Raw genomic sequence first — 24,513 nt, 5'->3', positions numbered from 1 at the left:
CAACCGATGCTCTCTGTATTATGTGGTACTCGCTATGATGCTTTCTGTATTATGTGGTGCTCAGGGATACTCTTTGAATAATATGTCAATCACTGTGATGTTCTTTACAATATATGCCAGTTACTTAGTTACTCTGTATTTTATGGTGGTCACTTTGATGCACTATATTATATGGTGGGGTCTGCAATGTTCTCTATAGTATATGGTGGTTACTGTTATGTTTATTGTATTATGTGGCAGTCACTGATGCTCTCTGTAATATATGGCAGTCACGCACGCTTTCTGTGTTATATGGCAGTCACAGTAATGCTCCCTATTATATGGGAGTTGTTCTCTGCATTAAATTGTGGTCATACTGATGTTCTATACATTGCCACTGTGATGCTCCCTGCATTACATTTTGATCCACCCAGTAGCCATAGATTGAGGGTACCTACCATCTGCTGAAAGGGGGGGGGCATGCTGAAGTGCTCTTGTACTGAGTGACATAAAGCCTAGAATCACCCCTGATTTAACCCCTGTATCTAGCAATAACTGATAAGTGGATAGTCATTAGATCCAGCATATCGGCTGCTATAAGAGCAGGCTAGCAGAATAGCTCTGATTCAGTTGTCTCATCTGATGTGTGTTGCATAATTATAATCACATACAGTATCATACAGTTTGAATGTTACAATATGTGCAGTAATAGGTAGTACAGCAACTACATGAAATGGTTCCTGACTAAAATTGTGGATCACCAGGTTGCCATACAGAATGGTTGTGCAGAAATGACAAACTGCACAGAGTATGGAAACAGCCACCGTGAGTGACAGATATTCATTCAGAGAAATGGCACCTCTGAAAATGAGCATTAATGGTGAGGAGGCAGCAGGAAAATTACTGCTAGAAAAATAGAATAATAACAGTAAATATGATGTTTAAGATCTGTTGTTTATTTTCATTATTAAACATTCACTATGATGTGCCTTGCCTTCACTACCCTATGTTGCATAATATCAGATACACAACAACCTCTTCGGTGTTCCATTATTTATTGGAAGAAATTGCTCTATTTGCACTGTACGAGGAACATATGGAACATCATGTTATGTAAACAAACCTCATAATAGTTCTTATTTAAAAAAAAAACCAAATAACACAATAAACACATTTATGGAAAGAATAAAACTAGACAATGAAGCAAAGATAAAGAGATCTTATAATGTATTACATAATGGCCCTCATTCCGAGTTGATCGCTCGCTAGCTGCTTTTTGCAGCATTGCACACGCTAGGCCGCCGCTCTCTGGGAGTGTATCTTAGCTTAGCAGAATAGCGAACAAAAGATTAGCAGAACTGCTAATAAATAATTATTTGCAGTTTCTGAGTAGCTCCGGACCTACTCACAGATTGCGATCAGCTCAGTCGGTTTAGTTCCTGGTTTGACGTCACAAACACGCCCTGCGTTCGGCCAGCCACTCCCCCGTTTCTCCAGACACTCCTGCGTTTTTCCCTGACACACCTGCGTTTTTTAGCACACTCCCGGAAAACGCTCAGTTACCACCCAGAAACGCCCATTTCCTGTCAATCATTCACCGATCAGCAGTGCAACTGAAAAGCGCCGCAGAATCCACAGCAAATCTACGAAGTTTTTCGTTAAATAACTAAGCGCATGCACCCTGCGTGCCTTGCACATGCGCATTTTGCAACAAATTGCAGCATAGCGAAAATCGGCAGCGAGCGAACAACTCGGAATGACCCCCAATGTACTGTGCAGTTCGATTATAAGTTAGTCTTCTGTCATACTGTAATAGATAAAACACCCAGGTAGTTTTTATATACTGTACACCAGGGACGTATCTATATATACGTATATATCATGTAACAGAGGTTCAATTTGGAATGCAGATTTCAAAGCTAGGGGAAGTGTTATCGTGGTCTTATCTCTCTACGTGAGAGGTGACATAGGTCGAGATCAAGTGACTTCTCAGTGTCTATTTTCATTTCCTACAGGATTTTCTTTTGATCCTAGTTACAATTTCCATATCAGAGCAAGCAGCCCATCTACAATTCACGTTTTTAAGTTGAATGAATTCTGTCCTCAAGCTGCTGCTGAACTCATCTGTATGAGCAAAAACCAAGACCTGCTGAAACTTCCAAAGGTTTAGAGGCCTGATTCAGGGTCGCACGCAGATGTGTCTGTGTCTTTTGCACACTTATGCTGAAGCTGCTGCAGATTTTCTTTATACCGAGACAACTACTTGCAGAGTTTTGCAAGGGTGCACTTCTGTCTCAGTGTATCCTTAGACGCAGCATACAGAAGGTGCACCATCGGACGCAACTTTGAAACTTGCTCCAGCCTTTTGGCAGGTGCAGCTTTTCCATCTGAGTATGGACTCGTTTGTGAGAGGCTGTGCATCTTTGGATCCGGGTAGGTAACAGGCCACCCGCCTGTTACCTACCCGGATAACCCACTGAGATCCACAGACCGTCTTTCCAAATCTGTTCTGCGTCTCCATGCGGTAACAATTGGGACGCATGTGATGTGAATTTGGGCATAGCGTGCAACTCTGAATCAGGCACCAAATGTCTTCAAGCAGCAGAGAGAGTTGAATCATTCAGAATGTAGATCTTGTTTAAACTTAATGAAGCTTCCTCTAAATCAGTGGTTCCCAAACTCTGTCCTCAAAGATCTCCCCAACGGCTCACTTTTTCCAGGTGACCTGTGGATTTTTAAAATGTGACCATTGGTGATGCACAGTGTACCTGCTGGGTGACCTGGAAAATGTGACCTGTTAGGGGTCCTTGAGAACTTGGTTTGGGAACCACTGCTCTAAATTTGTAGATAAGATTATATATTACTTAAGGTTATGTGGAGTTGGGTTATCTATATTGTCTATTTGGAGAAGGGATATTTACATATATGGGGGAAATCAAATGTTTGAAAAGTCGGTTGGGTGTCTGTTTTTTCCTGTCTATAAGATAGGAAAAAACAGACACCCAACTGACTTTTCAAACAATTGAATCTCCCCCATATAGTCTAATGGTCAGACAATATAGATAAAAACAATGTATTCAATAGTAATACCAATGGTCAATAAAATTTGCAAATGCACAAGGTTAGAAACCCCTGTGTACCAAGCCTTGGAGAGAGATAAAGTGGTTGGAGATTGGGGTCTATTTACTAAGTCGTGGATGGAGATAAAGTACCAACCAATCAGCTACTAACTGTCAATTTTAAAACACAGCCTGTAACATGATAGTTAGGAGCTGATTGACTGGTACTTTATCTCCGTCCACTTAATTTCTCTCCAAGGCTTAGTACATAGGGGCAGATGTAAGAAATGGTGATATGGGGGAGAAGTTGTATCAGCGCACGTTATGTACACTGATACCATTTCTCTCCCATGTATTACAGCAGTGTGTACTGAATGACAGGGGCACCTGTCTACATCGGCACTGCTATCTAACAGATAGCACCCCAAAATGCAGGGCAATGTATGAATGGTCAGTTGCACTGACCGTTCCGACACCTGCAGCTATCGATTTCGACAGCTGCAGGTGTCGCCCATACACCACAGCCAGGGACCTCGCTGTCCCCGGCTGTAGTGGGTGCTGGCTCCGGGCTGGGTGTGAGATCACGCGAGACTTGTGAGATCACGCGCATGCCCAGTGAGCCGGCTTGGGGGGGAGACTCAGTGCATCAGCACTAGGCTAATGCACGATGGCCACTGACAGGCATCGCCGGAGGGGAAAGTTTTCACTCCCCTTCTCCGGCAGCCAAGATGTTAATACATCTCATGCACAGTGCATCCGCTTCGCCTCGGTAAAGATTTAAAGCAGAAAGAGTGATACCGGCATGATATGTGCTAGTTTCATATAATTACCCCATAGACCCCAGGGTCTCCCAACTGTCATTTTTCAGACACAGCCTGTGCAATGACAGAAACTGATTGGTTAGTTCTTTATATCACTGAACTTTATCTCTCTCCATGCTTTGATAAATACCCCATTAGTGTAGTAAATTACCGCTCAGTTGTACACATGGTATGCTACAGAACTTACCCTATGGTGTGACCGTGAGTGCCCTATAGGAATTTTCTTTGGCTTAGAATCTGATACCATTTACTTGTTGGTTGCACACTATTCCAGGAGCACCTCCTTACCATTGGCTATATTATTGCACTTAGGTCAGGAACCCACGGTCAGTTGCTTAAGCCCTATGTTACTAGTCTTTCAGCAGCACACCCTACTCATAGCCCCCCATGCTTTAATGGAATGCAGCTCCTGTAATAGCACTGGTGCTATTTATTAATTTGTTAATGCTAGATATTAATCAGATACGCGCTGATGCAATCTTCATCATAAGCACGTATCCTGGTGGAGTGCTACGTTCGTACTGTACTGACATTACATGTGATGCCCACGATCTGCATCTCCGCACATAATGGGCCGAAAGCTCAAGATACCTGCAAGTCTAAATTCAGCCGCATTACACTGCTCCATGCATGTACAGTTTTGCAAGCCACAGTTTGGCTAACTGTATGTCCCAATGTTCGCTGGGTCTTCAGTAATTAAGGGGGAGATGTATTCAAGTTTACAAAGAGTGAATACGTGGACAAATGGAGAAGTTGCTTATACCAACCAATCAGCTTCTAACTAGCATTTACAAGTACATTTTTATAAAATGATAGGTCACAGCTGATGTGGTTGCTTTGGACAACCCCACTTGTGCACTTTTCCACTCTTCAGAAGCTATGATACATCTCCCCCTACATCTGTATTTATGTACAGGGCAGTAAGAGCATGGCTGGGCCCACGTACTTTCCTAAGCCATGCACCCTTAGAAAAAAATACAGAAAATTAGTATTTTAAGCGCCTCCCTGGCAACACTGCAGCCCAGAACACAGAAGCGTGTGCTGTGCTGAGGAGACATGATGCAGCTGCTGCTAGGTAAGGTGGGGGGGGGACCTGGGCCCCCACTGGTCCCCTCCATCAGACCTGAGCCTGGGCAATTAGCACCCTCTCCTCCCTCTCTTGGCGCTACTGTTTATGTGTACTATTTGAACAGCATCAGTTAATAACTATTATTATTACAAGTTAACAGGCTGTTGTATGAGATTCCTGTGATATGCAACTAAAAGCAAAGGTAAATCAGTAGTCACTTTAAAGCCATACAGTATATTCCCCCTCATTATCTAAAGCGTTCTTTAGCCTATTGCGGAAAACAGAATCCTGATTGCCTAAGTCATTTGTATCCATATCAAGGCAGAGTAGGCAACTAGAACATCCGGGCTAGGTATTGTTGATGTCTACCTCGTTAACCTTACAGATGACAATGCATCCTGTGCTCACTTAATCTAATTTTAGCTATCTTAAGTGTCACATTGAGCCAGCCCTTCTGGCAGAGAAGTTAAGATAAAGATGTTTTGTCTTTTGTAAGGTTGTTCTTTTTTTTTTTCAAATTAGTAGCACTTCCTGTAGGATTAAAACATTTCCAACAGTTTGTTGACATCCAGTGAAAAAGATCTGAGAAGAAATGATCACGAAGGCTGTAGTTCTGTGTTCCTCATTAAGCAAAAGAGTCATTTATCATCTGGGTCTATATGGCATCCTTTTTGTAATGTGAAAAAGATGAAAGCTTATTGCGCTTCACAAATTCCCACGTGGGGATAAAATGTTTTAAAATATTCCTGTAGTGTCTCTAAAATAATATTAAAATGTAGGAGATGATTTTTAAACTAATAATAATAATAATAATAATAATAATAATAATAATAATAATAATACTACATATACTGTACATATACATATACAGTATAATGTACATACGAATATAATGGTGGTGTCCAAAGGATAAAACATCAAACAATTGACAGGAAGATTTCTAAAGAAACAACGCTTCTAATATTTATTAAGCTGTGAATTATTATGTAATTTAAACTACTATGGAATGTCTTCCATAGATAAGCCTATTAAAAGAAGGGGAAGGTTACATCATTCCGATAGAAAGTAGGCGTAGGAGAGAAAGCAGTAGAAGGAGATGCGGGACAAACAGAAAATATATTGATTTGAATTACAAATCATAGAGAGAAAGAATCGAAATTCACTTATAAACAGTAGTCATATGAAGAGTATATTTGCAAGTGCTAAAATTTGAACATGCTAAAAGATTTTTCCGCACTGGACTCTAATTTGTAATTGAGTCAAATCTTAAATGTAACCTTAATTAACCCTTAACTTAATTAATGTAGGTACTCATAATGATGGGGATACTAGCTCTGAACACTCACAATTTGGTATTATATATTTTATTAAATTCAGAAAACACAAAAGGGTATACATAAAAAGAAATGTCCATAGAAAGTATGACATTCAGAGCAATATCATTCCTGATGATAAACCTTTGCAGATCCAGATATATATGAAATCGTATCTATCTATCTATCTATCTATCTATCTATCTATCTATCTATCTATCTATCTACTGCATATATATTTACATACATATATATACTGTATATGTATATATATATATATATATATATATATGTTTCTATAAGAAAAGGGGCACTCAGCGTAGTTGAAGTAAAAAAAGGATTATGTAATCCTCACGGATATAATGCATGTCAACATTTCGTTCCATGTTAGATCTTTTCAAGACAGGTTATAGCAGCATCTCAAAGCAACAGGTACAAAAACAGCAGCAGCAGGCCCATAATTCCTACATCCACAGTGACTCACATGATTGGGTTCCATTTTTCGTTTTTATTAGAGATGTGCATAGATCCTCAAGTGTTTCTTGATTTGTTTTTTTATTATAAAAACAGCTAAAATCAGGTATTTGGACCTGTCACATAGGGCCATTACAGTATTATTAATATCCAATTTAACCATCAAATTGATTGAGGTACTAATTAAGTCACCTGTGCCCAAGCTTAGCGATCCTTAAAACCTGGACCACTAGGGTGCCTTGAGAACCATGGATATCTTTAAAACCTGGACTGTCTGGGTGTAAGCATTCCATCTTGAGAGCTTCACTGTTATGAGTCGCCGCTGCAACTCTTTCCTGTCTGTATTCCAGCTATCTCCTAGCAACTAGGATGCTGGCTGCTGCTTGCAGCAGTTCACCTGTTTGGAATACCTCGTCACTTGACCCCAGCCTGAAGCCTCATATGATTAGTCTGTCTCCCTTTCATTAGGGATTCTGGTCAGTTCCTGCCTGCTTGTGATATTCCCTAGTTCCTGACTCTAGTGAGCTCATCACATGGTTACTGTACTTTGCAGTCTGCTCCTGTGTCCTGCTGCCCTGTTATTACGTTCCCATATCCTTGTATCCTGCCTCAGTCCTCAGTGTGCTGTCCCTGCCAGTCCTGCTCACATGCCCTGTTGGATTCTGCCATGTGTACATTCCTGCTCTGTGTCCTTGTCTTGCCATGGCCCTCCAATTACTTTCATGTCTGGTTCTGATCCAATTCCAGCCTCCTGCCAAGTCTCCGTGAATATATCCTGCCAGCCTGTGTGTGCATGATTGCCAACAGCAAAGTACATTCCCTCCAGCAATGCCTGTAGGTGCAAGTCTGCGTTAACTACAGTATTTCCAGCACACCTGAATCTGTACTCAAGTCACAGCTTAGCCACTGTGTTTGTATTTTCTGTTATTACAGGCTGTGGCCTAGTCACAGTTCATCCAGCAAATCTCTGCAATTGAGTGCCATTCTCAGCTCACAGCCTGAGTTCCCAATACACACCTTGCTCCTGATTGCTACCACAATAAACCATTGCCTTGTTGTGATTACACTACACACCTCCAGATTGTTATTACTTATACTCCTACATTATCATGCATCCAGTGATGATCCTGTCCTGCAGTCTTCAGTCAGCATATCTTGTCTAGTCTGCCTGCAATTAATTCTTGACTTGCCAGCTGCTGCCCTCCAGGTTAATTACCTTGTGGTCTTCAGCCTATTGTGTGAGCCCCTATTGCAGGGGCTTATCTAGAGAGGAGGTGCAGGCTCCATCTGGGCAACCTCTTCTCTAGCAGGCAGTGTTGTAGAGCGCTGGGCACTAGTGTCACCCAGAGCTCTACAGCACCCAGGCGCTGTTCCAAAGTCTAGAGCGCATTCGCAAAACTACAGGAAAATTGCGCACACAAATAGTGCTGGGGTTCCCTAACATTCACTCTGTGTGTGGAATATTTCCATTTATGGCCTGATTTACTATCCTACATAGGTAGGTTTGCCATAAGATCCCTTTAATACAGGACACCTATGGATCTACATGTAATTATTGTATTTTTTAAAAGTAAAATGCTTGACTTTATAAGAACAGTGAGTAGGTCTTTAATTTCATAGTTTGGAAATTTGGGCAACCAAGGGTATACCTTTGACAAAGTCACGTGGAGCGCGACGAAACGCGTTAGGACTCCGCCTCCAGCTCACCTCTACTCCGGTGTCATTAACAATATACTCTCTGCATTGTTCCGGTGTGAGTGTCTCCAAGCTCTTCCATTACCGCTGGCCGCGGCTCTACAACACAACGCTGGCACCATTCCGAATATTCGGGTGATCATATTTATCTCTACCACGCTGCATAGCGCAAGTGGGCATTGCAGGACATCAGGCCGAGGACGCTCGGCCCATCGCCAGCCCATATGAGAGGTAAAACAGTCAGTTCAGACTAGGTGATCTGATACACTTATAACCCTGGGATCACAGCCGTATATTCATTTGCCAGCTGTTTTTTTTCCACAAACGCAGCTTGTTATACTCCGGGACTGCATGTACACCTTCATTGCCGGCTATTTGCCCAGCAATCATCAGTGTCATATGAACTATGGACATCATCTTCATCCATTATTAATATGAATTTTTGCTCAACTGATGCTTAGAAACAGAGTACCTAGAGGTGTTCTTGAACTGTTTTTTTAGGTTTTACATGTGGTTTTTATTATTAATAAATTTGTATTAATTTTTATTTGTTGGCTCTCACCGTTTCACTTATTTCCTGGAATTCAGCGCTTCCGTATTTTTTTCTTTCACTGCAGCAGGATGTCTCACAGCCGTGCCGCTCACGGCAGCGTCCACCCGGCTCCAGCAAGTGAGGTCACGCTTGCTGGAGCCGAGTGGACACTGCCGTGAGGTCAGGCGGCTGTGAGACATCCTTCTGCAGCGCTGCTCTCCTCCATCTGCCCGCGGCTGTCCCCGCTAGTCTGCCTCCTCTCCTCTGCTCACAGGTCTCATCTCAATTCAACTTTTTTTAAAGTCGAATTGAGATGGGATTGAATAGGGGTTGTCGGATCCATTCCGACAAATGCATGTCGGAATGGATCCGACCCTAATTGAATATACCCCATAGCCTTCTATGCTAATTTTTAAATGGTACAATTTTAATCTAAACAAACACTTAGAACCTAGTTTCACCCATGCCAAGTTTCAAGGATAACTTTTATCCTTCTCTCTCTTAAGGGGCCCATACATCAGCAAACACAATTTATTGTTTCGCAGATCCTGTGGTTTATTTCCAAGATATACAGTATTGTTACCTCAATCCATCTAACTTGCACATGCAGTGCATCCGGATGTATTCACAGCGCTTCACTTTTTCCACATTTTGTTATGTTACAGCCTTATTCCAAAATTTAATAAATTCATTTTTCTCCTCAAAATTCTACACAGAATACCCCATAATGACAATGTGAAAACATTTTTTTTAAGATTTTTGCAAATTTATTATAAATAAAAAAAAAATTGAAATCAGATGTACATAAGTATTCACAGCCTTTGCTCAATACTTTGTTGATGCACCTTTGGCAGCAATTACAGCCTCAAGTGTTCTTGAATATGATGCCACAAGCTTGGCACACCTACCTTTGGCCAGTTTCACCCATTCCTCTTTGCAGCACCTCTCAAGCCACATCAGGTTGGATGGGAAGCTTCGGTGCACAGCCATTTTCAGATCTCTCCAGAGATGTTCAATCGGATTCAAGTCTGGGCTCTGGCTGGGCCACTCAATGACATTCACAGAGTTGTCCTGAAACCACTCCTTTGATATCTTGGCTATGTGCTTAGGGTCGTTGTCCTGCTGAAAGATGAACCGTTGCCCCAGTCTGAGGTCAAGAGCGCTCTGGCGCAGGTTTTCATCTAGGATGTCTCTGTACATTGCTGCATTCATCTTTCCCTCTATCCTTACTAGTCTCCCAGCTCCTGCCGCTAAAAAACATCCTCACAGCATAATGCTGCCAACACCATGCTTCACTGCAAGGTATTGGCCTGGTGATGAGCGGTGCCTGGTTTCTTCCAAACATGACGCCTGGCATTCATGCCAAAGAGTTCAATATTTGTTTCATCAGACCAGAAAATTTTGTTTCTCATGGTCTTAGAGTACTTCAGGTGCATTTTGAAAGTTCCAGGTGGGCTGCCATGTGCTTTTTACTAAGGTGTGGCTTCCTTCTGACCACTCTACCATACAGGCTTGATTGGTAGATTGCTGCAGAGATGGTTGTCCTTCTGGAAGGTTCTCCTCTCTCCACAGAGGAATGCTGTGGCTCTGACAGAGTGACCATCGGGTTCTTGGTCACCTCCCGGACTAGGGCCCTTCTCCCCCGATCGCTCAGTTTAGACAGCCGGCCAGCTTTAGGAAGAGTCCTGTTAGTTCCGAACTTCTTCCATTTACGGATGATGGAGGCCACTGTGCTCATTGGGACCTTCAGCAGCCTGAAAACATGATGTCCTGTTCACTACAATATTACATATTCATAGATAATGACACCTCCAGTATGGCTGTAATTACAGCATAAAGGATGTCTTCATTAATGATATACAAATATAATAAATGTAAGACAGTAAACTGGTATAATAAAAAAATAAATAAAGAATGAGGCAAAGAAAGAAGCAAAACATCGATAAGGAAATCACTGATGTCATCACATTGAATTAAGTGATTGAAAATAGATGTCATAACAATGGATAAAATAATTTATGGTATTGAAATAGGTCTATTGCCAATAAATATTCCTTGTAATAGATCAGTACTTCTCAAATCCAATCCTCGGGACAGACTAACAGTGCATGTTTTCCATATCTCCTTGCTATGTAATAATTACTGACACATTTTAAAAGATAAGAGATGGTTCTAATTATATCATGTTTTTATGAGGAGACCTGGAAATCATGCACTGTTGCTGTGCCCTGAGGACTGTATTTCAGAAGCACTGGACTAGATGAATTCCAATGGATGATATCACTCATAACACTGATATGTTATCTTAATAGTTGACCCCTATGTATTTATATTAATACATATTTTGCTATCAAGTCCTGTATTCATTCACCCCCTCTGGCTCCCAAAACGCATGGAAGAGCATTTTCCCTACCCTGGACATCTAAATCAAGAAAACCCTAAAGCAACGAGACTCCACAAGTAGACTCCACCCAGGAAACAAACAACTCCATGGAAACAAACAACTAAGTGTAACCGATGACAACACAAGGAGTGACATCACTAATGACTTCAACATTTATCAAGTTACAAATTACTTAACATTTGATGACATTGCTATCAGTAACATAATGGATTATGTCACAGGTGACATACCGGATGACATAACAATTTGTTTACTGATTATATATATGACATCAACATAGGTGATATTGCTGACATAACAATGTGTGACATTACTTATTTAATTCTAATTGGTAAAGTAAGTGATGGTATAAAAAGTGACATCATAACTGGCACAACTTACATTGGGTTATCAATTGGTGATAAAATAACTCACAATGAGTGACATCCAAGGGCAAAGTCATATAGGGTATCACAATGGGTAATATCTGTGACTACTGTGGATGTGTTTTCCAGCTTGATGTATCATTCATGCACTTGTTGACTCACTGCTCTCATGAGCCGTCACCGTAAAGTGGATATGCCCATTTAAGTGCGGAAAAGCAGAAAAACTTTACAGGCTAAACTTTACATTAAAGTCTATCCATCTTCCTCTTTAGTCCACCCCTTTCAATTATTTAAGTGTTTCACTTTTTTCTCCTAAAGTGTCACTCATTTTATCCTTACATATGCCCTAAAATAATTCATAAGAGTGTATGGACATATAGACTGTCTTTATTACAGGTGGAACTATTATGTGTCCAGCATAATATTACATGGCTCGTTGTGTGGCTGGAAGCAGGTCCCATTACAAGTAAGGGACAAGACATAGTCAAACCAGTGTACTTCCACCATACTTGCTGCGATTTTGACTTGAGCAAATCAATGATCACAGTGGGTCAACATGCATTTATTTTGTGTAGGTGAGGGACTGTTTTATGCTATGTAACAACTACTATTTTTCTAATGTCCCAGGCAACTATATTTTGTTAGGTTTTTTTAAACTAATATTGTATCCCAAAGACACTAGCATAAAAGTGGCTACTAGCCCGTTTCCTGTCACTCATAGGCAGAAAGTCCAGAAATATAATTCCAATATTCGGTACAAAGCAATTGTTAGCAAACAGACAGGGAATTGCAGAGCAGGGTCAGTAAAGCGGCCAGGTTACTCCATGATAGTTCAATTTAGCTCACCGCACGTCCCTGAGTTCAATATAGAAGCAGACAATGGAGTAGTCAAAATAAAATCCAAATTTCAGAAGCCAATGTTTTATTGAAATGTTTGTGGGTCATGCACAAAAGCAGGTTCACAGAAAAATCACCTAGTAGTAACTGCTAAATGAGATCAGTATACAGTAAGTGTTAAGGAACATGACTCCAATCATCAACAGGTTAGCAGTTAGGTATCCCAGGGCAGGTATAGGGTTAGGCTGCAAGGGCGGGAGGGTTAGGTTTAGGCGGCGGTGAGGGGGGTTAGGGTTATGCACCACTGGGGAGGTTTGCGGTTAGGCTGCGTGTGTGCAGGTGTGTGTGTGTGTGTGTGTGGGGGGGGGGGAATTGGGGGGAGGTTGGGGATTAGAGATTATATACTTACCGACTAGATGTCGTGATCCTGGGTGTCAGGATGCCGCTATCAGTATTCTGACTGCCAGCATTCCAAGCACCAGGATCCCGATACCATCCCAACCTTACATAACTTGAGAGTCCAGCAAGGCCATGAGACCCGGACACAAAGAAGTTATCACATCTTTGTCCTTATTGAACTTAATACATTGAAAAATGTTTGTGTTGCCTAAAAACGGGAACCCTCACTCCTCAGAGCTCTACAACCACCAGATCCAATAATTCATTGTAGTAACACCTTTTATATATTACTGTACTTTTATGCCACTTAGGATAGGATTAATGGTTTATTATGAGTCTGCTGCCACTATTACATTCAACATTTTCTTTGTGTATTTAAAATATGAAAATGCATCTCTAACTATTGCTCATACATCAAAGCACATTATTAATACAATAAGTTGTACTAGTAACAATGGAACACAAAAAAAGGCACATGGAAAATGAGCTAAAAACTGATCACTAAAATAAAATTGCACATTTGTTTTCAAGAGGCTATTTACCCATCTTCCCAGCACGCAGAGCCGGCGCTAACCGCTCAGCAAGGTCCGCAAAGCAGGGAGGCGCCAGGGCGGAGAGGCGCCTTCCCCGCTCTGCTACCTTGCTGATGCGCCATGTCGCTGCACCTGTCACACTGTGACAGCCTCAGGCAGCGGCACCGGCAGTATGATCAGATCTCCTCCTGTCCTGTGTGTCACGCCCCCCTCCTCTCTCCTCCTTGCTCCTGGCCGCTGCCCATGTCAGGTGGAAGACAGAAGCACAGTGGTGCCTCTCCCCAACTCGTCTCTTCCCTCCCCTCTGTCACTGAATACACAGCAACACAGCAGTCTTAAGCGTCAGATAGGGGACACAGGAAGTCACATGATATACACACGTGACTGTGCACTGTCTGACTCTGGACTCTGGAGGAGCAAGCTGTCGTGTGAAGACGAACAGCCAGCCAGTGTAGCAGCCTGCAGCCCTAGTAGCCAGCCACAGAGGAGCTGACTGAGGTAAATTATTCTGCTGATAAACAAAGGAGGAGAGGGGGGGGGGGGGGGGGGGTAGTACTATATTCATGTGTGCTGGGGAGGGGGGAGGAGTACCATATTCATGTGTGCTGAGGAGGGGGGGGGTGGGAGTACCATATTCATGTGTGCTGGGGAGGGGGGGAAAGTACCATGTTCATGTGTGATGGGGGGAGTACCATATTCATGTGTGCTGGGAAGGGGGGGGGAAGTACCATGTTCATGTGTGATGGGGGGAGTACCATATTCATGTGTGCTGGGGGGTGGGGGGAAGTACCATGTTCATGTGTGCTGGGAAGGGGGGGGAAGTACCATGTTCATGTGTGATGGGGGGAGTACCATATTCATGTGTGCTGGGAAGGGGGGGGAAGTACCATGTTCATGTGTGATGGGGGGAGTACCATATTCATGTGTGCTGGGGGGAAGTACCATGTTCATGTGTGCTGGGAAGGGGGGGGAAGTACCATGTTCATGTGTGATGGGGGGAGTACCATATTCATGTGTGCTGGGGGGTGGGGGGAGTACCATATTCATGTGTGCTGGGGAGGGGGGGGGGAGTACCATGTTCATGTGTGATGGGGGGAGTACCATATTCATGTGTGCTGGGGGGTGGGGGGAAGTACCATGTTCATGTGTGCTGGGAAGGGGGGGGAAGTACCATGTTCATGTGTGATGGGGGGAGTACCATATTCATGTGTGCTGGGGGGTGGGGGGAGTACCATATTCATGTGTGCTGGGGAGGGGGGGGAAGTACCATGTTCATGTGTGATGGGGGAGTACCATATTCATGTGTGCTGGGGAGGGGGGGAAGTACCATGTTCATGTGTGATGGGGGGAGTACCATATTCATGTGTGCTGGGGGGTGGGGGGAGTACCATATTCATGTGTGCTGGGGAGGGGGGGGAAGTACCATGTTCATGTGTGATGGGGGAGTACCATATTCATGTGTGCTGGGGAGGGGGGGGAAGTACCATGTTCATGTGTGATGGGGGAGTACCATATTCATGGGGGGTGGGGGGAGTACCATATTCATGTGTGCTGGGGAGGGGTACCATATTCATGTGTGCTGGGGGGTGGGGGAGGGGGCAGAAGTGGCATAGTAACAGTGTATGCTGCAATTTGGGTTTTCTGCTTTGAAAACCCAGTGGTGGGAGGAAAGAAAAAGGGAAATGTTCACCTGCTCTGGCGGTCGTTCCCCGCTGCTGCATTCTCTGTCCGTTGTAGTGTGTGGGGAGAGGGATGCAGGGTAGCAGCAATAGTGTAGTTGTGCAGACAAAGAGGGTGCAGGGTAGTGGCAGTGTCGTGTGTGGGGTGCAGGGTAGCAGCGGTAGTCTGGGGGGGGGGGGGGAATCCAGGATAGCAGCAGTACTGTCATGTGGTTTGTCTGGGAGGAGGGGTGCTGGGTAGCAGCGGTAGTGTAATGTAGTGCGTGTAGGGAGAGAGGGTGCAGGGTAGCAGCGGTAGTGTAATGTAGTGTGTGCGGGGAAAGGGGTTGCAGGGTAGTGGCAGTAGTATAATGTAGTGTGTGTGGGGAGAGGGGAGCTGGGTAGTGGCAGTAGTATAATGTAGGGAGAGAGGGTGCAGGGTAGCAGCGGAAGTGTAATGTAGTGTGTGTAGGGAGAGAGGGTGCAGGGTAGCAGCGGTAGTGTAATGTAGTGTGTGCAGGGTAGTGGCAGTAATATAATGTAATGTGTGTAGGGAGAGAGGGTGCAGGGTAGCAGCGGTAGTATAATCTAGTGTGTGCGGGGAAAGGGGGAGCAGGGTAGTGACAGTAGTGTAATGTAGTGTGTGTAGGGAGAGAGGGTGTAGGGTAGCAGCGGAAGTGTAATGTAGTGTGTGCGGGGAAAGGGGGTGCAGGGTAGTGGCAGTAGTATAATGTAGTGTGTGAGGGGAGCTGGGTAGCAGCGGTAGTGTAATGTAGTGTGTGAGGGGAGCTGGGTAGCAGCGGTAGTGTAATGTAGTGTGTGTAGGGAGAGAGGGTGCAGGGTAGCAGCGGAAGTGTAATGTAGTGTGTGTAGGGAGAGAGGGTGCAGGGTAGCAGCGGAAGTGTAATGTAGGGAGAGAGGGTGCAGGGTAGCAGCGGTAGTGTAATGTAGTGTGTGCGGGGAAAGGGGGTGCAGGGTAGTGGCAGTAATATAATGTAATGTGTGTAGGGAGAGAGGGTGCAGGGTAGCAGCGGTAGTATAATCTAGTGTGTGCGGGGAAAGGGGGAGCAGGGTAGTGGCAGTAGTGTAATGTAGTGTGTGTAGGGAGAGAGGGTGTAGGGTAGCAGCGGAAGTGTAATGTAGTGTGTGCGGGGAAAGGGGGTGCAGGGTAGTGGCAGTAGTATAATGTAGTGTGTGAGGGGAGCTGGGTAGCAGCGGTAGTGTAATGTAGTGTGTGAGGGGAGCTGGGTAGCAGCGGTAGTGTAATGTAGTGTGTGAGGGGAGCTGGGGAGCAGCGGTAGTGTAATGTAGTGTGTGAGGGGAGCTGGGTAGCAGCGGTAGTGTGTGTAGGGAGAGAGGGTGCAGGGTAGCAGCGGTAGTGTAATGTGTGTGATTGGCTGGTACTTTATCACCCTATGGGGGGTATTCAAATAGTGCCAAATTTTCCAACAGCCGGAAAATCAGCGCTTTTTGCCCGTTAAGTCTTACTTACATTCGACCTATTCAATTAAAGTACCGATTTTTCGACTGTCAAAAAATTTGGAAATGTCGGTAAACACATGGATTGGCGAATTATTTGCAGATACACGTGTTTTTGTCGAAAACATGTCCGTTTTTGACTATTTTCTGTGGATGCAGATTCGCCTTTTTAAAAAGGCGAATCTGCACCAGTGGAAATGTGGTAAAAAACGGGTAGCATTGAATAGCTATGTCCGGATTTTTCAGCTAGCCGAAAAATCAGGACATAAATGAATATCCCCCTTTATCTGTCTCCACATTATCACTTTTTAAGGCTTAATAAATTTAGGCCAATGACTATGATGTGGCCATAGGAGGGCGCAAAATTTATAGTTTGCAGGAGGGCGCCGAACACCCTAGCACCGGCCCTGCCAGCACGTGTGTTTAGCCCTTAAACTTTCATTAGGCCTTTAGTTATTTCTTTCTTTTTGTGAGGAAGGACATCTTGTGGCAAAAAGCTGGTACTGCACATACAGAATGTGGCAATGTTTTACACTGCAACTGTTTTCTTTTATACATTTTCAGAAATGTCTTAATGTAAAAATCTGGCATAATACAGATACTAGAGTTTGCTACAAGAATTGTTACTTAAATATATGATATATAATATATAATTTGTTACAAACAATGGAGGACTGGAACAAGTATTAGCCAATAATGCATAACCTCCAACTGTACCTTTTTAGCAGGTATAGGAACTTTTTTTTTATGGTCTGTACCGATTTTTGCCTCTCCAAACATCCATTGAAAGTATAGGAAAATGTCCCTTTTCTAATTTGAACCGATTTTTATGTGTAAAATGTTGGAGGGTATGATAATATAGTAACAACTATTAATATTTATGTAATTCATTTTATTGGGAGGCTGGTAGTGGTATCCAACAGTGACTAGCCATATTTCTGCGCAGTTGTGGTTAGTTCTGCTACCAAAAGATGGGCCTACTTTGTCTTCATGGTAAATTCAGCCCTGAAAGAGTGCTCAGTAAGACACAACCCACCAGCTGCCACATAAACTGTAAATTTATAAAACATTTATAATAATAATGTTTATATAGCACCTTTCTCCCAATAGGACTCAGAGGGTAGGATGTACTAATGGGATAATGCGATCAAACCTCAGAAAATGAGGTTTGTTCACATGTTATATATGTACAAAGCTCCAGAAAGCAATACTTAGAAACACAAATAAGAACCACTTGGCCCATATAGTCTTCCCTACATTCACACACACACACATTAGGGTTAATTTTTGTTAGGATTCAATTAACATACCAATATATTTTTGGAATGTGGGAGGAAACCGGAGCACCCAGAGGAAACCCATGGAACAACGAGCCATGGTAGGAATTGAACCCATGACCTCAGTGCTGTGAGGCAGTAATCCTAACCATTACACCACCCAATAGGTACAGAGGGTGTTGCCTAGTAGAAGCCTATGGGCTTCTATTTGCAAAGGATCCCTCACAGTGTCCCCACTTGGCTCATGCATCTGCTCCTGGCAGGGCCGTAACTAGGTGGGTGCCTGAGGTGCCTTGCCCACAGTGCATATACACTGTGGGCGCACTGCCAGGCAGCACCCACAGCGCCACTGAACACCCCCGCCGCTAGCAGCCTTGCTGACCGCAGTCATGTATATTTTGGTGTGCTCGGCTTCTTCTCGGTCGAGGCCACAACTACATACAAAACAACAGGCAGCGCTTCAGTTTTCCCCTGTCTGCTCTGCCCCCTGCCTGCTTACCCAGTCTCTGGCGCAGTGTCATCATCTCTCTTATTCCACAGTGCCTTTCGCTGGCACAAGGAGCTGCGTCATTTGGGCTGTTGGTTGGATGGGAGAGCAGCCAGTAGTGCAAGTATGCAGCCAGGTACTGCGGCACCCACAAATTGTGACCTGTATCACTGCTCCCACCTTGCCAGGCTTATGGGAGAAAGGAAGCAGGGAGTGATGGGGGTGTTGCTGAGAGACACAGAGTGCTGGGGGAGGTGCGAGGGTTGCTGAGAGACACAGAGTGAGAGGTTGGTGGGATGGTTGCTGAGATACACAGAGTGATGGAGGGAGGGTTGCTGAGAGACACAGAGTGAAGGGATGTGGGAGAGTTGCTGAGAGACACATAGTGTTGGGACGGTTACTGAGAGACACAGAGTGACGGGGGAGAGGGTTGCCGAGGGTGACGGGTGGTGGGAGGGCTGCTGAGACACAGATTGATGGGAGAGAGTTGCTGAGAGACACAGACTGATGTTGGGGAGGGTTGCTCAGAGACACAAAGTGAAAGGGTGGTGGGAGGGTTGCTGAGAGACACAGAGTAAGGGGATGGTGGGACGGTTGTTGAGAGACACAGGGGGTCTATTCATGAAGCAGTGGAAAGTGTGGAGAATTGAGCCAGTGGAGAAGTTGCCCATGGCAACCAATCAGCATTGACATAACATTTATAATTTCCATACTATACAATTGTACGGAGCAACTGATTGGTTGGGCAACTTCTCTGCAGGCTCACTTCTCCACTCTTTTCACTGCTTCATGAATAGACTCCAGAGTGAGGGGGTGGTGGGAGGGTTCCTGAGAGACACAGAGTGAAGGGGTGGTGGGAGGGTTGCTAAGAGACACAGAGTGAGGGGGTGGTGACGGTTGCTGAGAAACACAGTGACGGGGGAGGGTTACTGAGAGACACAGAGTGATGAGGAGGGAGGTTGCTGAGAGATACAGAGTGACGATGGGGTAGGGTTGCTGAGAGACACAGAGTGGCAAGGTGGTGGTAGGGTTGTTGAGAGAGAGTGATGGGGAGGAGGGTTGCTGAAAGATACAGGGGCAGGCTGAGAGACAGAATAAAGGAAGGCAGGCTGAGGGACACAGAGGGTTCAACCTGACGTAATGTGTGTAAGTGCTCTACCTGGCATAATGTTTACAAGATGTGCTACCTGGTGTTATGTGTGTAAGGGCTCTACCTGGCGTAATGTATATTAGGGGTACTACTGTGTAGTGTAATTTGAATAACAGACATTACTATGCGGTGTAATGTGAAATGGTACTATTCTGTGGCCACGCCCCTACATTTTTATGTGCACCTTCGGCACGAACTGTCCCTTTTTTAAATATGGTGGGGGGGGGGGGGGGGGGCGGCACCAATTCTCTTTATGACACATGGCAGCAAAATATCTGGCTCCTGGTATTTGCAGGGGGGTGGGAGGCGAATTTGCTACCTACTGTATGCAGAGTACAGTAGGTCACGTCAGATTTGTAACCTAAATGTAATTTTTGTTTTACTTTTGTATTTAGAAGCAATTTGAAACCATAAATAAGGTCCAACAGGTTGGAGAGCTCACTTTGCACCATTAACAAATCATCTTTATATAGAGAGATGGTGATGGTATACAAGAGGTTGCTCAGTTCCTAACCAAATGCATGTTTTCTATTTTACCAGCATGCCTGCACACATAGACTGGGAGCTCGGTGTACGCCTGTTGGCCTGTTGGTGGAGCACATCTTGCTTTCTTTTCGCACTGTGCAGGCTCTGGTACTATAGGGTATGTATATATACTTTTTGTTTATGTACAATATAACATACAAGTTACCAGGGGCCATTTTATCATTTAAAACACATTTTAATTCTTAATAGTGCATTTTCTATAATCAAGCTCCTATAACTCTTAAACTCTTTATTCTGGCCTACATATGCTTCAGTGTGAAAGGGATGGGGGGGGGGGGGGGGGGAGGCTGAGCTGTACACCCTGATTCTAAATATAGTAAGAGGTGCTGCCATGAGACGCAGCAAAAAGAGAAAATACAGGTGCACACTGTAATCACTGAGATCACTGGCAATCAGAACAATTATAATATACTCTATTTACATGGAGTAAAATTGAGGTTCTTAGTATCAATTTCGGCCAAAAAAAATGGGCCCACCTTCCACAGCCAGGTGACCTAATCAGGTGGGTCCCTAACATTCCTAAGGCTCAAGTCCAGAGCACTGGAACCCTCTGGCCAGCACAACCCAAGCACCCCAAGACATCACACTAGTGAGAGGTAGCAGTTTAAGGGCTGGATGTACTTAGCATCAAATCCACAATGTGGTACATCCCACCAGTTATTGGATACATACTGGCGTAAATAACGCCGGTGTGTACCAAGAAATTCTCAAAGGACAGCCCTCCCGATGAGAGCTGTCCTTTGCATTAGAGGGACCTCCAGGTTTCGGCCCCGAGAGCCCTTCTACGCATTTGTCCTGTGACACACACGCTGCATGAGGTGTTGGAAGGGATCCAATCAGGGGTCCTGCCCGCTCATGGCATCTGACGTAAGATGCCTGGCGCCAGTTGAATAAAGCCAAGAAATTGTGAGTGCTGCAGTGGAGGAAAGCAAAAGAACCATAAAAGAAGCCCCTCACTGCAGCCTCTTCAATCATACTGGTAGGCAGCCATGGACATAAGTAGTTTACCCCTTCCTAGACCACCAGGTATCAGGTACTAGGCCTATGGGTATAGTCCGGCCTCAGGCCTGTGCAGCAGATAGGCTGGCAATAGCCTAAGCCTCTGGTGGGTGATCCTGCGCATTAAGCCCAGGTCAGTCTATTACCAGTTAGGCCTGAGCTCACTTTATGTGACCAGGGCATTAGGCCCAGGTCACATAAGTTGTAGTTAGGTAGTCATACAATTTGAGCCCACGTCACTGTAATTCTATTTAGGCCGGACAAAGACCTCAGCCCCAATGTAATTGACTCTGTCCATTAGGTCCAGGTCACTTGATGTTAAAACTAGGCAGGCATTAGGCCTGAACCCTGGTAATAGCATGGGCAGTAGGCCTAGGTTATTGAAAAGTGCTAGACAGACAGGCACAAGATCCGTAGCCATTGTTAGTAAGCCTGGGCGTTACGCACATACTGATTGAACACTGCATTCCATTAATTAGCCTGGACATTACATTAAAGTGTTCGTGCCTTAAAAGGTTTATGTCCTCTGAGTTTGCGCAGTAAGTCCGCGGCCACAGGATCTTCTGACAAGTAGTGGAGGGATATCTGGCTACCACTAAAATCAGCTTGTTTCTGCCTATTTTAAAATCTGCTTCTCCGCCAAGTATACTCCGCCTTACCAGCTAGCAAAAGAGCTGGCCAGCTCTGTATAGGCAGGCAGGAAGATTTAAAGGAACGGTAACATAATTGTAACTACTCCTGGAAGTTGTCTTTGTTGCTGTATCCATGCAGGTCCAATATATTAGAACAACTGTTTATATTGGACATTTGTTTTATTGAAGTACATATTGTACTAGGCAAGTGAGTTAGGACCGGTTAATGATTGTAGGTAAACAGAGTTGTTTTGTGACACACTGTACATTTGGAGTAGGGACCTGCATGGTGGTATTTCTATCTTTTTGCAGGGATCTGTGAAAGCGAGCGAGTCAAAGAGGTCAAGAGTAGCCACAGTGAGAACATCTGTGTTTATCTCTTTGTTTGTTTCTGTCCTTTCTTCTGGGCGTACAGTGGGCCTTACACCCTGGTGCAAGGTCGAGTCAAAAGTGCCAGGGATGATTTCTGCTAAAACCCAAACTCCTTATATTTAGTTTTGAAATTGCAAGACGCTGTTGTCAGCTTTGTATACGACAGTTTTTATGTGTTGTCCTTCCTACTAGACCTCCTTCTTTGTGTCTGTGTCCAGCTTGGTCCAGACTATATACCAGGATTGTATCCATATGGCCTGAAGGTGAGAGGGTGTGAACCAGGTAGGCCACCAACAAACCTCAAAAAGGCAGCAATGCTACGATATAACATTATTGTTTATTTGAAAACAACGCAGAAACTGCAGAGTTGAACTTGCAATGTAGTATGTTGCATTATTCATATTCCGGAACAGTGCGCACACAAGTGTGATTGTATGCATTTCAATCACATATACACTTATGGCCAAAAAGATGTATTTGGTTTGTGAGTAAACATTTTCCCATAGGCAAACTTTAGTGAGAGCAAGTCAAAGTAACTGCAGAGCTGGACATAAGGGGAAATAATGCCTGTTTGGAGACATATATTTGCACACAGTATAGGGTGTGACATACTAATGATGAATAGTAGCTAACTAAGGGGGTAATTCCGAGTTGATCGCAGCATCAAATTTGTTAGCAGTTGGGTAAAATTATGTGCACTGCAGGGGGGAGGGGGGGGGGGCAGATATAACATTTGCAGAGAGAGTTAGATTTGGGTGGGTTATTTTGTTTCTGTGCAGGGTAAATACTGGCTGCTTTAGTTTTACACTACAATTTAGATTTCAGTTTGAACACACCCCACCCAAATCGAACTCTCTCTGCAAATGTTATATCTGCCACACCTGCAGTGCAAATGGTTTTGCCCAACTGCTAACAAATTTGATGCTGCGATCAACTTGGAATTACCGCCTAAGTGCACACATAGGGGCGGTTGCATCTCATAATGCGTACAACTCTGCATATCTGTGATATATGTTTTTTTTGTGCATGCTTTGGCGCAAAATGCGCCAAATCTGCTACCAACTTTGCATCCGCTAAACCGAAGTTTTGCAGTCTTAGACATCTCTGATATCACATAATGAACATTGAGGAGCAGCACTAGTCCTGCTCTTTCACATTAATACTATTTCTTATTTACTGTACAGACTGATCAATTATGTACTTCCTTGTTTATATTATTAATATTTCTCTTACGTCCTAGAGGATGCTGGGGTCCATTTTAGTACCATGGGGTATAGACGGTTCCGCAGGAGCCTTCGGCACTTTAAGAATTTTTAACAGTGTGAACTGGCTCCTCCCTCTATGCCCCTCCTCCAGACCTCAGTTTAGAAAATGGGCCCAGGAGACTGGATGCACACCAGTGGAGCTCTACAGAGTTCTGCTGGAAAAGACTTTGTTAGGTTTTTTATTTTACAGGGAAGCTGCTGGCAACAGCTTCCCTGCTTCGTGGGACTTAGGGGGGGAAGTAGGAAGCAACTTCTCAGTTAGTTTAATGGCTCTGCTTCCGCTGACAGGACACCATTAGCTCCTGAAGGGTACTGAACACAGCCCTTGCCTGGCTGCTACTCACTCCCACAGCACTGCCGCCACCCCCTAACAGAGCCAGAAGTCAGAAGGCTGGTGAGTATTTACCGGAGACCTGCAGGGAGGGGCCCTCCGGTCATCATGGCTGCATAAAGGTACCAGCGTGGGACGCTGCGCAGTAACATGTCTCTCAGCACAGGGTGCAGAGTGCACAGGGGGGCGCGCTCTGAGGGACATGATAAATCCTTACTCTCACTGGCAAAATGTACATGTGAGCCGCTGATGTACACTACACCCGCCAGTATAAATATTACTGTGGCTGAACTGCGCATTACAGGGGGCGGGGCTTCACCTCAGAATTGCTTGTAACACTCAATTGGCGCCATTTTCTCCTCACAGAGACGCCGGAGCGCTGATCCTGCAGGCTGCTTCTCCTCACACATTGCTGATACAAGTACCAGGGTGTTGTAGAAGGGGAGGGGAGCACATAATTTATTGACGTCTGCGGGCTTCACATTGGATAAAAAGCGCTATTTTGGTATATATATATATATTCATTGTATGTAATACATATAGGGCGCGTGGTGTGGACTGGCAATTCCCTCTGGGTCCCTCTGACAGACATTAGTGTAGGTCTGTCCCCATTAGCTCCCGTGTGTGTGTGAGTGGTGTGACTATACACTCGTGTAACATGTCTAGAGAAAGCTCTTCCCCAGAGGAACCCATGTTAGAGGCACAAGAGTGTTCTGAGCCTGTGTGGGTGAGAAAGCTGCAGAGTAATATGGCTAAACTAGCGCGAATAAATTCTCTGAGTCTGAGGAACAGACAAAGCATTGGAGACAGTCTGTGGAAGATGCTCTATTTGCTGAT

General features: G+C 44.4%; 2 long non-coding RNA genes across 2 annotated transcripts in view; one reads left to right on the top strand and one right to left on the bottom strand.

The window, feature by feature from the left end:
• LOC134910201 (uncharacterized) overlaps positions 1-13,887 on the bottom strand; it is a 78,587-nt gene extending 64,700 nt beyond the window's left edge. The window contains exon 1 of the long non-coding RNA XR_010176144.1: positions 13,490-13,887. This is a non-coding gene — a long non-coding RNA (uncharacterized LOC134910201). The remainder of the gene's footprint in view (positions 1-13,489) is intronic.
• Positions 13,807-24,513, top strand: part of LOC134910199 (uncharacterized) — a 143,647-nt gene continuing 132,940 nt past the window's right edge. The window contains exon 1 of the long non-coding RNA XR_010176141.1: positions 13,807-13,978. This is a non-coding gene — a long non-coding RNA (uncharacterized LOC134910199). The remainder of the gene's footprint in view (positions 13,979-24,513) is intronic.

Source organism: Pseudophryne corroboree, chromosome 4 (assembly GCF_028390025.1).
Source record: "Pseudophryne corroboree isolate aPseCor3 chromosome 4, aPseCor3.hap2, whole genome shotgun sequence".
In the NCBI taxonomy this organism is placed as follows: Eukaryota; Metazoa; Chordata; class Amphibia; order Anura; family Myobatrachidae; genus Pseudophryne; species Pseudophryne corroboree.
This window is presented reverse-complemented; position numbering and strand designations above follow the sequence as displayed.